Source organism: Artemia franciscana, chromosome 1, assembly GCF_032884065.1.
Source record: "Artemia franciscana chromosome 1, ASM3288406v1, whole genome shotgun sequence".
NCBI lineage: Eukaryota > Metazoa > Arthropoda > Branchiopoda > Anostraca > Artemiidae > Artemia > Artemia franciscana.
Window position 1 is genome coordinate 36,991,487 of NC_088863.1, and position 13,249 is coordinate 37,004,735.

Genomic DNA, 13,249 nt, shown 5'->3' on the forward strand with positions numbered 1-13,249 from the left:
CAAGGTTTGGCTAAAGAGTTTGGGGCGACGTCTAGTGATGATAAGACTACTGGGGGTTGTACAATTATGCCTGGCAGCCAACGTTCACCACCGTGATTCTTTTATATCTGAACTCTCAAAAGCTAATGGTGTCCCTTTTTGACGAATTTTAATTGTCTATATTCTGCCCAATTAATCTTTTATATATATTTTCCTAAAGAAAAAATCTCTAATATGAATGATGTATTGTTATTTAGTCTTTTTGACTTGGCACTTATTGATTACGGCCTGGCATACCTATTGAGGGAAGATATCTCATTTAGGCTGAATTTTTACCATTAGTGATCATTCATTTCCTTCTCCTAAAACAAAAATTCCATTATAAATATTTGGTGTCATTCTGGGAAACACGTGAAATCTGGCTGTAAAATTTGAAAATCTCGCTTCCATTTTTTCTGTCTCGATGGACCTGCGCTTTTAACTAATGGCCATTAGAGGAACCAATTTGTGAGAGAAGGTGACCCCCCCCCAAGATTTAGAATAGTATTTAGATCTAGATTTGACTGGTGCTCCAATGTTAGATCACGAAACATACCTTTAACTTTATTTTTTGGTTATTAAAATATTGTCTTATTTAGTTTCAGCTATATTGGCGGAAATATCAGTCCCTCTCCAACCAACTGTTACAATAGCTACGAGAGTCATGAGGTTGGAAGCACTAATTTTGCTGACAGTGCAACTTCTCTGTTTGAAAATAAAAGTTTGACTTTAGATACAGTGATTCCTCATATCCCAGTGATGTCATTTAAGCCCCCTGGTTAGTACTTCTTGTAAATATATCCAAATATGCTCCATTTACATCGTTGTAATTTTTTATAAATACATATTTTTGTCAATACATTTTTCATCAGCTTCAATTAAGATCCTCTGACCACACAGTCAATTTCATCAGTCAATCGGTCAATAGGCTAGTTTGGTCTTCTCTTTTTTAGAACTGAGGATGGCTTGGCAGAGTTTCTAACCAAAATGTCGTCTTTTGTCCTTTTCGCTTTTCTTCTGTATACTTGCTGATATTATCCTCTTTATTTCAGTTATTATGTTTTCTTTTCTTGTTTGTCATACGTAAGTGCTTGTTGTTTTTCAAGCAAATAGATCAATGTAACGTGATTACATTTTTATTATATTTTTTTTTTGTTTCAGTAGAATTAAGCTTTAATCAAACGTAAAAATTTGATTTTACATTCCAATTAAGTTGTTATAATTTAAATTATAATGTAAGCGTAAAATTTTGTAATGATTAGTAGGGGCTGTGACACTTTTGAAGGGTCTCAAGGAAAAGGAAAATATGGCTTTAATATTATCTTTTTAATTATTGGTTTAGTTTTAATCCTATTTAATAATTTTAGTAGAATTATGTTTGATTTAAATGCTAAAATGTGTTTGAATATTCGAATTAAACTATAGGTAAAATTATAATTGTGATTACAATTTTATCATAAGAATTTAATTTTGTTGTTCATTAATCTACACATGGTAAGTGACTTCGCCATATTATTTCTGAGCAGTTAGTCAAATTAAAAATAAGAATCTCATGTGGCTCTCCTTATGGAACGACATCAAAAGACAGAATGTGACAAAAAAATTTTGCCAGCCCTTTGAATATGGTTGACCTGTGAAATTGACTAGAGCTGGTGACGACTCGAGCTGGTCAAGTAATAAGGCAATATTAACGTAACTATTTTGATTGGTAAATTAGCTTAGCATTAAGGGGCTTGATTTCGGTTCTTTATTTTTTTTAAATGACAAGAGATGCCAAACACTAGATGGTGTTGATTGTTATACAACCATACTTAACTCTTGTAGTTAGCTACAATCTTTCGGTGTACCTTAAATCTATCTGTTATATTAAAAGGAGTCAGAGTCTAGACTTGTATCTTGAAGAGATGGCAGATATATTTCATCGGAAGAATTTTATTCTTCAAGTGGAAAAAGAAAGAGAAAAATGGGCTCTGATATCAATGAAGTGTTTTTCTAACTATTTCCAGTGAGAAAAGAAGAAACAATTTTCCATTACAAATACAGGAAAATTAAATGGTATCATGTTACACTTGATCAGCGCTATCAATGAAAACCCATCAATGTTCAGAAATTCACAAGTGAAAAATCTTAAGGTCTCAATTAGTATTAAATAAAAATTAATTTAAAAAATGTTTTCCTTAAAATAATGTTTTCAAAGAAAAGTAAAGAGCTCCATTTAACCAAAAATGAGCAAATATAAAATTAAATAATCTACCAAGCATAAAACTGCCATAAAATGCCATCAACAAATAAATAAACTAATAAATAAATAAATATGAAAAAAGACGAAATTGCAATAAATAGCCGAGTCAAAGTCAAGAGGAGCAGAGATTAACATGAGTTAGGCTGATAACCCCCATGTATTCTTGAGATTAGGGTATGTTTTGCTGCTTACTGAAAAGAAAATGCATTTTAAATTTCGGCTTTTTTAACTTTAGTAAGTTGAAAACTATTACAACTTTAAGAAATATATATCAGTAAAGGTATAATAAACTGACAATGCACATTCACTTATTTTTTCAGCAAAGCAAAAATCATATTTATAATTTGCATATAGCCTTAATAGCACTAGTATTATAATAATTATGGTGGTAGAAGGAGAAGAAGAAGTAATATTAGTGTTGCATTGGCTGTAGTAGTAGTAGTACCATTAAAAGTAACAGTATTAATAACAGCAGTAGCATATACATGTTACATACTAGACATGTTCATGTCCCCAAGTTATGAGGAATTAGGGCCCCCGTGTCAAATCATGTAAAATACCGTCAAATCTATTATTTTTTATGGCACTTGGTATTAACCAAGTGACATATAGCAATCGCCAATTCTGTCTGTCTGTCGGTCCCGGTTTTGCTACTTTAGGCACTTCCAGGTAAGCTAGGACGATGAAATTTGGCAAGCGTATCAGGGACCAGACCATATTAAATTAGAAATAGTCATTTTCCTGATTTGACCATCTGGGGGTGGGGGCCCGGTTAATTCGGAAAAAAATAGAAAAAATGAAGTATTTTTAACTTATGAGCGGGTGATTGGATCTTAATGAAATTTGATGTTTGGAATTATATTGTGTCTCAGAGCTCTTATTTAAAATCCCGACCGGGTCTGATGACATTGGGGGGAGTTGGAGGGGGGAAACCGAAAATCTCGGAAAACACTTAGAGTGGAGGGATCGGGATGAAACTTGATAGGAAAAATAAGCGCAAGTCCCAGATACATGATTGACATAATCGAAACTGATTCGCTCTCTTTGGGATAGTTGGGGGGGGGGGGGTAATTCTTAAAAATTAGAAAAAATGAGGTATTTTCAACTTACGAACGGGTGATCGGATCTTAATGAAATTTGATGTTTAGAAGGATATCATGTCTTAGAGCTCTTATTTTAAATCTCGACCGGATCTAGTGATGGGGGCTGGGAGTTGGGAGGGGGAAACCTAAAACTTGGAAAACACTTAGAGTGGAGGGATCGGGATGAAACATGGTGGGAAAAATAAACACAAGTCCTAGATAGATGATTGACATAAACGGAACGGACCCGCTCTCTTTGGGTTAGTTGGGGGGGGGGTATTTCAGAAAAAAATGAGGTATTTTTAACTTATGAACGGGTGATCGGATCTCAATGAAATTTGATATTTAGAAGGATATCGTGGCTCAGAGCTCTTATTTTAAACCCTACCGGATCTGGTGACATTGGGGGCGGGGGAGTTGGGAGGGGGAAACCTAAAACTTGGAAAACACTTAGAGTGGAGGGATCGGGATGAAACTTGGTGGGGAAAAAACACGAGTCCTAGATACTTGATTGACATAACCAGAACGGATCCGCTCTCTTTGGGGTAGTTGGGGGGGGGTGTTAATTCTGAAAAATTAGAAAAAATGACGTATTTTTAACCTACGCACGGTTGATTGGATCTCCATGAAATTTGATATTTAGAAGGATATCGTGTCTCAAAGCTCTCATTTTAAATCCTGACCGGATCTGGTGACATTGGGGGAAGTTTGGGGTGGGGAAACCTAAAATGATGGAAAACGCTTAGATTGGAGGGATTGGGATGAAACTTGGTTGGAAAAATAAGCAGAAGTCTTGCATACGTGATTTACATAATTGGAACGGATCCGCTCAATTGCGGGGGGGGGGTAATTCTGAAAAATAAGAAAACATGACGTATTTTTAACTTACGAAGGAGTGGTCGGATCTTCGTGAAACTTCATATTTAGAAGGACCTCGTTACTCCGATATCTTATTTTAAATCTCAACCGGATCAAGCGTAATTGGGGGGGACCGGAAATCTTAGAAAATACTTAAAGCGGTGAGATCAGGATGAAACTGGATGGGAAGAATAGAAACCTGTCTAAGATACGTGACTGACATTCGGGGGAGTTGGAGGGGGAAACCGGAATTCTTGGAAAACCTGAAAATTGGGGTATTTATATCCTACGAATAGATGATCGGATCTTAATGAAATTTGATTTTTAGAAGGAATTCATGTCTTAGAGCTCTTATTTCAAATCCCGACCAGATCTTTTGACATTGGGGGGAGTTGGAGGGGGAAATCTTGGAAAAACACTTGGAGTGGAGGAATCGGAATGAAGCTTGGTGGATAGAATAAACAAATTTCCTTGATACGTGATTGACAGAATCGTACTGGATTCGCTCTCTTTGGGGGAGTTGGGGAGAGGGGTTCAGCGATTTGGTGAGTTCGGTGCTTCTGGACGTGCTAGGGCGATGAAAATTGGTAGACGTGTCAGGGATCTGCACAATTTGACTTGATAAAGTTGTTTTCCCGGATTCGACCATCCGGGGGGCAAAAGGGAGAGGAAAAATTAGAAAAAATTAGATATTTATAACTTACGAGTGGGTGATCGGATCTTAATGAATTTTGATATTTAGAAGGACTTTGTGACTCAGAGCTTCTATCTATAAATATAAAAATAAGAGGTTTGTCTGTGGGTCTGTCGAGTGACGTCATGTCATCATGTCGTCATGAAGTTAGTTGTCGTCATGTTTATTATAACGATGACGTCATTAAAAGTATTTAACAAAAATCATTCAAAGTCTAATTTTTAATTGTAAGAAGATCGTGGACAGAAAAATCTTTAATTGTAAAATGACTGAAGAACCTACAATGGCAACAGCCGAGAAAGCTACTCAAAGAGTCTATGCCAAATAACTTGCAGCTAATAGAGAAAGTAAGAAAAGAAAGCGTGCCGAGGAATCACAAGAACAGCAAGAAAATAGGCTTGCGACCAAAGAACGCAAAACCGCGCAGTTAGATGAAAATCCACCTGGACAGCGAGAGTCAAAACATATCAAAACTGAAAATGATAGCGATGATGATTGGGTTTGGGATTTTAACTTGGATAAGGTCATCAATCCTTACCAGATTTTAGTAAAAAAAAACAAAGGTTCCGCGATATGTATTTCATAGTGACGCTGAAAAATAAAGAAGAAAAAGAAAACTGAAAAAAGAATAAAGGTAAAAAACTAAAAAGAAAAAAACACTAAAAGAGAAATTACAGACCGGGACACAAATGACGACCGGGACAGAGGGAATATAAATGACGACCAGGACACTCAAAGAGAAATTACAGACTGGGATACCGGGACACAAATGACGACCGGGACACAGGGAATATAAATGACGACCAGGACACGGGTATTTAAGAATATTGTTCAAAGACAAATTTTTAATTGTAAGAAGATCGTTGAAAGAGAAATTTCTAATTGTAAAATGACTGAAGAACTTACAATGGCAACACCCGAGGAAGCTGCTCATAACGAATGTATTCAAGCCGAAGTAGCTGAGTTGGTAAAGCGTTATGTTTCAGGTTCTAGGTCCGAGAGGCTCCAGGTCTGAACCTTGGCTTTAGCATTAATACAAAAGAAGAAAAAAACTAAAAAAGGTAAAAACTAAAAAGAAAATACTAAAAAAGCTAAAAAACTAAAAAAAACGAAAAAAAAGGTAAAAAACTAAAAACAAAAAAAAGAAAAAAAGCTGAAAAAAAGATAAAAACTACAAAAAACTAAAAAGAAAAAAAACTAAAAACTAATAAAAAAACTAAAAAAAAACTAAAAACTGAAAAAGAAAAAAAACTAAAAAAAGGAAAAAAACTGAAAAATAAAGGAGAAAAAGAAAACTAAAAGCCGGGACACAGGGAATATAAATGACGACCGGGACACTCAAAGAGAAATTACAGACTGGGACACTGGGACATAAACAACGACCGGGAGATATAAATGACGTCCAGGACACTCAAAGATAAATTACAAACCGGGACACCGGGATACAAATGACGACCGGGACACAGGGAATATAAATGACGAACGGGACGCTCAAAGAGAAATTACAGACTGGGACACAAATGACGATCGGGATACTGGGAATATAAATGACGACCGGGACACAGGTATTTAAGAATATCGTTCAAAGACAAATTTTTAATTATAAGAAGACCGTTGAAAGAGAAATTTCGAATTCTAAAATGACTGAAGAAGCTACAATGGCAACACCCGAGGAAGCTGCTCAAAACGAATGTATTCAAGCCGAAGTAGCTGAGTTGGTAAAGCGTTATGTTTCAGGTTCTAGGTCCGAGAGGCTCCAGGTTTGAACCTTGGCTATAGCATTAATACAAAAGAAGAAAAAAACTAAAAAAGGTAAAAACTACAAAAAAACTAAAAAGAAAAAATATATATATATATTTATATATATATATCTATATATATAAAAATAAATTGTCTGTCTGTGGATCTGTCAGGTGACTACATGTTTCTGTGTCGACTGACGTCATGTTTTCGACTGACGAAATTACAGACCGGGACATCGGGACACAAATGACGACCGGGACACCGGCACATAGGGAATATAAATGACGACCGGGACACAAGGAATGTTCGATTAGCAATCACCATCAACAAAGCACCGGGACACAAATGACGACCGGGACACAGGGAGTATAAATGACGACCAGGACATAAGTAAAAAAAAATTAAAAACTAAAAAAAAGGTAAAAACTACAAAAAAACTAAAAAGAAAAAAAACTAAAAACTAATAAAAACTAAAAAAGCTAAAAAAAAACTAAAAAAGAAAATAAAATGAAAAAGGAAAAAAAATGAAAAATAAAGGAGAAAAACAAAACTAAAAAAAAGAAAAAAAAACTAAAAAAAGGTAAAAAACTAAAACCTAAAAAAGACCAATTCAAAAACGAATGTATATACAGACCGGGACACAAATGACGACCGGGACACCGGGACATGACGACCGGGACACAGGGACACAACTACAACAGGGGCGCCGGGGGGCTCAGGGGCATATATAAATGACGATGGCAACACATGGAATCGTCGATTAGCAATCACCATCAACAAAGCTCAAGGGCAATCATTAGAGTCATGAGGTATAGATCTGAATACGGATTGTTTTTCCATGGACCATTATATGTTGCATGTTCAAGAGTCGTTAAACCTGACATTCTATTTATATGCACAGACAATGGGACAGCAAAGAATGTTGTATATTCGCAAGTTTTACGTAGTTAAAAACATATATATATATATATATATATATATATATATATATATATATATATATATATATATATATATATATATATACTAGCTGTTGGGGTGGCGCTTCGCGCCACCCCAACACCTAGTTGGTGGGGGCGCTTCGCGCCCCCCCCAAGCCCCCCCCGCGCGCGTAAGTCGTTACGCGCCATAATAGTTACGCGCCATTGTAGTTGTGTCCCTATGTCCCACCTGTGAATATAGATAGATATATATATATGGTTTTAACTACGTAAAACTTGCGAATATACAACATTCTTTGCTGTCCCATTGTCTTTGCATATAAATAGATTGTCAGGTTTACCGACTCTTGAACATGCAACATATAATGGTCCATGGGAAAACAATCTGTATTCAGATCTATACCTCATGATTCTAATGATTGCCCTTGAGCTTTGTTGATGGTGATTGCTAATCGACCATTCCCTGTCCCGGTGTCCCGGTCGTCATTTACATCCCCCTGTTTCCCCCGGTGTCCCCGTTGTAGTTGTGTCCCTGTGTCCCGGTCGTCATTTATATTCCCTGTGTCCCGGGTCCCGGTCGTCATTTGTATCCCGGTGTCCCGGTCTGTATATACATTCGTTTTTTAGTTTTGTTTTTCTCCTTTATTTTTTTCCTTTTTTTTTCTTTTTTAGCTTATTTAGATTTTTAGATTTTTTAGTTTTTTTATTAGTTTTTAGTTTTTTTTTCTTTTTAGTTTTTTTGTCCCGGTCGTCATTTATATCCCCCTGTTTCCCCCGGTGTCCCCGTTGTAGTTGTGTCCCTGTGTCCCGGTCGTCATTTATATTCCCTGTGTCCCGGTCGTCATTTGTATCCCGGTGTACCGGAGTTGTGTCCCTGTGTCCCGGTCGTCATTTATATTCCCTGTGTCCCGGGTCCCGGTCGTCATTTGTATCCCGGTGTCCCGGTCTGTATATACATTCGTTTTTTAGTTTTGTTTTTCTCCTTTATTTTTTTCCTTTTTTTTTCTTTTTTAGCTTATTTAGATTTTTAGATTTTTTAGTTTTTTTATTAGTTTTTAGTTTTTTTTTCTTTTTAGTTTTTTTGTCCCGGTCGTCATTTATATCCCCCTGTTTCCCCCGGTGTCCCCGTTGTAGTTGTGTCCCTGTGTCCCGGTCGTCATTTATATTCCCTGTGTCCCGGTCGTCATTTGTATCCCGGTGTACCGGTCTGTATATACATTCGTTTTTTAGTTTTGTTTTTCTCCTTTATTTTTTTCCTTTTTTTTTCTTTTTTAGTTTATTTAGATTTTTAGATTTTTTAGTTTTTTTATTAGTTTTTAGTTTTTTTTTCTTTTTAGTTTTTTTGTAGTTTTTACCTTCTTTTTAGTTTTGTTAATTTTTTTTTTACTTGTGTCCTGGTCGTCATTTATACTCCCTGTGTCCCGGTGCTTTGTTGATTGCTAATCGAACATTCCTTTTGTCCTGGTCGCTTTCTCTTTGAGTGTCGTCATTTATTTTTTTCTTTTTTAGTTCTTTTAGTTTTTACCTTTTTTAGTTTTTTTTAGTTTTTAGTTTTTTTAGTTTTTTACCTTTTTTTAGTTTTTTTAGTTTTTTTAGTTTTTTAGCTTTTTTATTTTTTTTATTAGTTTTTAGTTTTTTTGTAGTTTTTGCCTTTTTTTTAGTTTTTTTAGTTTTTTAGCTTTTTTATTAGTTTTTAGTTTTTTTTGTAGTTTTTGCCTTTTTTTAGTTTTTTTAGTTTTTTAGCTTTTTTATTTTTTTTATTAGTTTTTAGTTTTTTTTGTAGTTTTTGCCTTTTTTTTCTCTTTGAGTGTCGTCATTTATTAGTTTTTTCCTTTTTTTTTTAGTTTTTTATTGGTTTTTACCTTTATTTTAGCTTATTTTTCAGTTTTTTCCTTTTTTTTTAGTTTTTTTTTATTTTTTATTTTTTTTAGTTTTTTACCTTTTTTTAGTTTTTTTAGTTTTTTAGCTTTTTTACTTTTTTATTAGTTTTTAGTTTTTTTTTGTAGTTTTTGCCTTTTTTTAGTTTTTTCAGTTTTTTTTTTAGTTTTTTATTGGTTTTTACCTTTATAGTTTTTTTAGTTTTTTAGCTTTTTTATTTTTTTTATTAGTTTTTAGTTTTTTTTGTAGTTTTTGCCTTTTTTTAGTTTTTTCAGTTTTGACGTCACCTGATCCAGTTTTTTCAGGTGACGTCACCTGATCCATCCATCCATCCATCCACAGACAGACAACTTATTTTTATATATATAGATATATATATATATATATATATATATATATATATATATATATATATATATATATATGTATATATATATATATATCTATATTCACAGGTGGGACATAGGGACACAACTACAATGGCGCGGTACTAATATGGCACGTAACGACTTACGCGCGCGGGGGGGCTTGGGGGGGCGCAAAGCGCCCCCACCAACTAGGTGTTTTTATTCTTCCCATCCATTTTCATCCTGATCTCACCGCTTTAAGTATTTTCTAAAATTTCCGGTCCCCCCAATTACGCTTGAGATTTAAAATATCTCAAGCGTCCTTCTAAATATGAAGTTTCATGAAGATCCGATCACTCCTTCGTAAGTTAAAAATACGTCATTTTTTCTTATTTTTCAGAATTACCCCCCCCCCCCCCCGGATTCGTTCCAATTATGTAGATCACGTATGTAAGACTTCTGCTTATTTTTCCCACCAAGTTTCATCCCGATCCCTCCAATCTAAGATTTATCCATGATTTTAGTTTCCCCCACCTCAAACGTCCCCCAACGTCACCAGATCCAGTCAAGATTTAAAATAAGAGCTTTGAGACACGATATCCTTCTAATATCAAATTTCATTGAGATCCAATAACCCGTTCGTAAGTTAAAAATACTTCATTTTTTCTAATTTTTCAGAATTAACCCCTCCCCCAACTACCCCTAAGAGAGCGGATCCGTTCCGGTTATGTCAATCATGTATCTAGCACTTGTGTTTATTTTTCCCACCAAGTTTCATTCCAATCCCTCGTGATTATTTTTTCCACCAAGTTTCATCCCGATCCCTCCACTATAAGTGTTTTTCAAGTTTTAGGTTTCCCACTCCCAACCCCCCCCCCCAATGTCACCAGATCTAGTCAGGTTTAAAATAAGAGCTCTGAGCCACGATATCCTTCTAAATATCAAATTTCATTGAGATCCCATCACCTGTTCGTAAGTTAAAAATACCTCATATTTTCTAATTTTTCAGAAATACCCCCCCCCCCCCCAACTATCCCAAAGAGAGCGGATCCGTTCCGTTTATGTCAATCATGTATCTAGCACTTGTGTTTATTTTTCCCACCAAGTTTCATCCCGATCCCTCCACTCTAAGTGTTTTCCAAGTTTTAGGGTTTCCCCCTCCCAACTCCCCCACCCCAATGTCACCAGATCCGGTCGGGATTTAGAATAAGAGCTCTAAGACACGATATCCTTCTAAACATCAAATTTCATTGAGATTCGATCACCCGTTCGTAAGTTAAAAATACCTCATTTTTTTCTAATTTTTCAGAATTACCCCCCCCCCCCCCCCAACTACCCCAAAGAGAGCGGATCCGTTCCGATTATGTCAATCATATATCTGGGACTTGTGCTTATTTTTCCCATCAGGTTTCATCCCGATCCCTCCACTCTAAGTGTTTTCCAAGATTTTAGGTTTCCCCCCTCCAACTCCACCCAATGTCATCAGATCCGGTCGGGATTTAAAGTAAGAGCTCAACAGAGATTTAAAATAAGAGCCCAATAGCTAGTCTATATATATAAAAATAGGTTGTCTGTCGGTCTGTCCAGATAAGGATTGAGCTGTATGTCGTCATGAAGTTAGTTGTCGTCATGTTTGTTATGACGATCCTTAGTATATGGGGTCATTAAAAGAATTTAAGAAAATAGTTCAAAGAAAAATTTTTAATTGTAAGAAGATCGTGGACAGAAAAATTTTTAATCGTAAAATGACTGAAGAACCTACAATGGCAACAGCCAAGGAAGCTGCTCAAAGAGTCTATGCCAAAAAACTTGCGGCTGATAGAGAAAGTAAGAAAAGAAAGCGTGCCGAGGAATCACAAGAACAGCAAGAAAACAGGCTTGCGGCTGATAGAGAAAGTAAGAAAAGAAAGCCTGCCGAGGAATCACAAGAACAGCAAGAAAACAGGCTTGCGGCTGATAGAGAAAGTAAGAAAAGAAAGCGTGCCGAGGAACCACAACAACAGTGTGAAAACAGGCTTGCGGCTGATAGAGAAGGTAAGAAAAGAAAGCGTGACAAGTCAGTCGACACAGTTTTGGAACCAAATGAGGCGGTTAATTATCCATCTGAATTTTTAAATTCCCTGGATCTTCCAGGGTTTCCACCACACGTGCTACAACTAAAAATAGGCGTACCAATAATATTGTTACGTGACATAAACCCTCCAGAGCTTTGCAATGGCACGCGACTTGCCGTAAAAAAAAAAAAAAACAATGGAAAACGTAATAGAGGCAACAATCTTGACAGGACCTTTTGAGGGTGAGGCTGTTCTTATTCCTCGCATTCCCATGATTTCAACGGATCTGCCTTTTCAACTTAAAAGATTGCAATTCCCAATTCGATAAGCATTTGCAATCACCATCAACAAAGCTCAAGGTCAACCATTAGAAAAATGTGGTGTAGATCTTAATACTGATTGTTTTTCCCATGGACAATTGTACGTTGCATGTTCGAGGGTCGGTAAACCTGACAATCTATTTATATGCAACGACAATTGGACAGCGAAGAATGTTGTATATTCACAAGTTTTACGCAGTTAATTTGTATTGTATCTATCTATCTATCTATATAAAAATGAGTTGTGTGTATGCATGTTTGTTTGTTTGTAAAAAGAGCGTTTGCATATGACGTCATTGTAAGTACATAAGGCTTTGTATATGCACAGACAATGGGAAAGCCAAGAATGTTGTATATTCAAAAGAGTATACACAGCAAATTATTTAGGTATCGTTTTTGACCCTACCATGAATTTTAAAACACATATTTCGTTGTTGAGACTAAAATTATCAAGAAATATAGGTCAGCTCCACTGACTAAAATTTTTATTCTCATATAAGGTTCTAAGAATCCTATATTTTTGTCTAATTGATGCACACCTCCAACATTGCTCAGATATATTTTGCTGACTTTTAAATCACATATTAAACCACTACAAACCCTGCAAAACAAAGCTATTCAAATTCTAGATAAGCTTTTACAACACCCGAAGAGTACAGATATCTACTCTGAAACACGTACTTCTTACCTGTTTCTAGACATAATGACTCTTACACAGAAATCGCATCTGCTATTATCTAGTTGGTATTTTTAAGATTCAACATGTACATAATTTCTTTTTTGACCAGAATTTACTGTTCAAACATCAAAATTCACTGATAACTAGATGTGTTAACCCGTACAAACTACCTCTGGTGAAAAATGAAAGATCCCGTTTCAACCTCCGGTATATGATCCCATCAATAGCCAACAAATATTCATTAAATAAATTTGTTGAGTTACCAAAATGATCTTTCAAGAGACGATTAAAAAGTTATATAATGGAATCTGCTTGCAATGGTTGGTAACAATTTTTTATTTTATATTTTATTTTGGCCTCACTCCACTTACTCCACCTGAAATACTCTCATTA

General features: G+C 35.5%; 1 protein-coding gene and 1 long non-coding RNA gene across 4 annotated transcripts in view; one reads left to right on the plus strand and one right to left on the minus strand.

Moving 5' to 3' along the window:
• LOC136029119 (uncharacterized) overlaps positions 1-896 on the plus strand; it is a 61,371-nt gene extending 60,475 nt beyond the window's left edge. For both annotated transcript variants that reach the window (XR_010617980.1, XR_010617978.1), the window contains one exon: positions 618-896. This is a non-coding gene — a long non-coding RNA (uncharacterized LOC136029119). The remainder of the gene's footprint in view (positions 1-617) is intronic.
• LOC136029163 (uncharacterized) overlaps positions 1-13,249 on the minus strand; it is a 902,097-nt gene that overhangs the window by 156,402 nt on the left and 732,446 nt on the right. The gene's annotated exons all lie outside the window — the stretch shown is intronic.